The sequence below is a fragment of the Hyposmocoma kahamanoa genome, unplaced genomic scaffold (assembly GCF_003589595.1).
Source record: "Hyposmocoma kahamanoa isolate Upper Pololo Valley unplaced genomic scaffold, ASM358959v1 78, whole genome shotgun sequence".
Taxonomy (NCBI): domain Eukaryota; kingdom Metazoa; phylum Arthropoda; class Insecta; order Lepidoptera; family Cosmopterigidae; genus Hyposmocoma; species Hyposmocoma kahamanoa.
In genome coordinates, this window is record NW_020653945.1 from 56,271 (window position 1) to 59,992 (window position 3,722).

Sequence of the window (3,722 nt, forward strand, 5' to 3'; positions counted from 1 at the left end):
AGGCCCTATTCTATTGTGGATATTTTCATTTTGAAATGGTAGAAATATTTCTTTGAAAATTAAAAATAATCTTTTTGGCTGTAGAACCACAAATAAAGGTACTCCTCAGGGTTCTGTTCTGTCACCTTTAAATTTTATATTGAGCCTCGTTAATCTTGTCAATCAATTTCCAATGTCCGTGAGATATTCATTTTATGCAGATGACTTAGTAATTTATCTCGAATGCGACATTATATATTTTGGTCAAAAAAATATGAACAATTGTCTTTTTACATTACATAATCTGTTGTCAACCTAATTAATATTAGAAGTTAATACAAGCAAAAGTTCAGTCATGCTTTTTGCGACAAAATGCTCATTTACGCCCTTAATTTATTGCAATGACTTTTTGCTTCCAGTCCAATCTAAAGAAAGGTATTAGGTATTATATTGGATCCTCAATTATCTTGGGAACCACATATTCTACATATCTGCAAAAAGACTGAGTTAGGCTTAAATATCCTTAAATCTCTAGTGGGGTTGAAATGGTGAGCTGATCCCAAGATTTTAAAAATCTTGTATATTGCTGCCATTCGCAGCCACTTTGACCATGGATGTATATTTTTGCCGATGCTGCTAATCATTTACTCAGAAAGCTAGACGTAATTCAAAATTACGTAATTAAATATTAATACAGCTTTGCGAATAATTTCAGGAGCTATGATGTCCTCCCCTATAAATTCCCTTGAGGTAGAAACAGGTGCAGTTCCTCTTATTGTCCGGAGGAGCTTTTTAACTGAGAAGTTTTGTCTTAGATTAGTTAGCTGCGACAATCCTGTAATTTAAATTTTTTTAGAAGACTATGACATTCCTGACTTTAATACAGCTCCTCTCTGAGCCACTGCATAGCATACCTGAATTTTGAATTTCAGGATGCTGTTTATCGGTCTCCAAAATTGTCGCAAAATTGTTGCAAAATTTTATGTGTATATAGATGCTAAGAAGGATTACATTAAAGTATATACAGATGGTTCTACAACTAAGGATAGGACAAGTTTAGCTTTTTATAATTTTCAATTAAAATGTGAAAGAGTTTTTATTTGTAATAATTTATTTTCTATTTTTTCTGCAGAGGTTTTGGCGATGATTTATGCTGTAAACTATATTTTAATTTCTAACTTTAGTAATTCTAAATATTTGATTTTATCCGATTCTTTGAGTGCATTGTTGTTATTGAAGAATAAGCTTATTGATAGCCGTGTTAATTACTTAATTTACTACTTAAGAAATCTAATTAAGGAAATATGCAATTAAGGTTTCACTATAGAGTTCTGTTAAGTATCGGGACATTCCAGTACAATTGGCAATGAACAAGTCGATACCATAGCAAACCCGACAGAAAATGTAGACTACTGTGATTTTAAAATTCCTCATTCAGACTTGGTTTTATGCCTTAAGCATAAAACCAAGCAAAATTCCCAGGATCGACTTTATTGAACTAGATGAAGCCATCAATCAAATAGATTTTGACACAGTATATTCCACTAATGATGTAAACGGTGCTACTCGATATTTGATTCTTCCTATTCGTCTAGCCATTAAAAGATGCACTAAATCCTATTGCGTATCTCATAGGCGGAGAGCGCTGAAGCCTTGGATTACCCCGGGTCTAATAAAGTGCATGAGGCATAGAGACAATTTGTATAGGAAACTAAAAAAACATCCTAATGATGAAATTCTCAAACTCTCTTATAAGAGGTATCGACATTTTTGTAACGCTCGCATAAAAAACGCAAAACGAGACTTCGAAAGGGAAGAAATTAGAAAGGCTGGCAGAGATGGAAGGCGACTGTGGGAAGCCATTGGTAAAGTTGCCAAAGTAAACAAACCTAAAAACATAGCTGATTTTGCAAGTAGGAAGTTCACCTCGAAATCCGATTGATTTGGTGAACCATTTGTTTGTAAATGTGGGCCCTAATTTGGCACACACCAATATGCAGAACTCGGGATCCAATTATAATCTGCCTGAGAGGTTCAATGGTAAATCTTTTGCTATGCTGGAGACAGATGATCGTGAAGTGGAGCAATTAATTATCTCTCTAAAGGCAGATTGTGCAACGGGATGGGATGATATCTTTGGAAGTCTTATAAGACGATACAAAAACCTCATCATACCGCCGCTCACGTACATCTGTAATCTCAGTATATCTACAGGAGTTTTTCATGAACAATTTAAAACGGCGGTTATACACCCTATATATAAGGCGGGGGCTCGGGGCCGTTTCACACAACAGCTATACGCCCATCTCAGTCCTATCAGCCTTGTCAAAGATTCTTGAGCGCATTCTCAACAACAGGCTGGTTAATTTTTTGGAAACCACTCACCTTCTATCCGTTAACCAGTTCGGATTTCGGAAGGGTAGAACGACTGCAGATGCTGTACATCAGTTAGTTGATCATGTGGTCATCAACTTGGATAACCGACGTGGATGTCTCGGTGTACCTATTTCTGGATCTGGCCAAGGCATTTGATACGGTGTCGATACCCCGACTATTATATAAGCTGCAATCACTGGGACTGAGGGGACCACAGTTTGATATATTAAAAGCTACCTCTCGGAGAGAACTCAGTATGTAAAAATTGGTGCCTATACTAGCGACGCCCAACCCATTGCGTTCGGACTTCCACAGGGAAGCATTCTGGGTCCCACACTGTTCCTAGTATATATCAATGACCATTGTGATTTACAGCTTCAGAACTGTAAAATTTTCTCATACGCTGATGACACTGCGCTGATATTCTCTGGTGCGGATTGAGATGAGACCTATCAATCTACACAAGCTGGTTTTAGTGTGGTAAGGAGGTGGCTCAACGACAATCTTCTCACACTTAATGCAGAAAAAACAAATGTCGTCCCTTTTTCAATCCGCAACCATACTATACCTGATAACTCACAACTCAAAATTGCCGTCATCTCCAACCACGTTTCAGTATCAATAACCTTTTTAGAAATTACAAACAGTATAAAATACTTTGGAGTGCTGATTGACTCAAATCTTAATTTTAGACAGCATATTAATTTATTATGAGCGCGCATTCGGAAGCTCATTTACATCTTCAAGTCTCTCCGTCATGTAGCAGACCCCTACATCATGAAAATGGTATGCCTTGCTCTAGGACAAAGCTTATTTACTTATTGCATTTCCGTCTGGGGTGGGGCCGCTAGGACTCATTTTATTCTTGTGAAACGAGCACAAAGAGTGATTCTAAAAGTTACCTGCTTCAAACCGTACCATTTTCCTACTACGGATCTTTATGACTTTTGTCAAGTTCTTATTGTTAGGCAACTTTTTGTCCTCTGGACGGTGCTGAGACAACACACCCTTACACCTTATGACAGTGGCTCTGATAGGCGAAATTGCATAGTGGTCTCTCTTGTGACCGACTGAGGACTGCCTTTAGCCACAGATTTTTCTGCTTCCTTGGATATTTGCTTTACAATAAACTCCATCGAGAGCTACACATTTTTGGGTTGAATAAATTCGAATGTAAGAAGAGGTTGGCAAACTGGTTGCAAAAATTAAATTATGATGATACGGAAAAGTTGCTTCATCCAATAGTCTGACTCAAACTTAATGATCCGTTACTGGTACACACACTTACATGCACACACACACACACACATGTATCCAAATCACACACACACACACACACACACACACACACACACACACACACACAC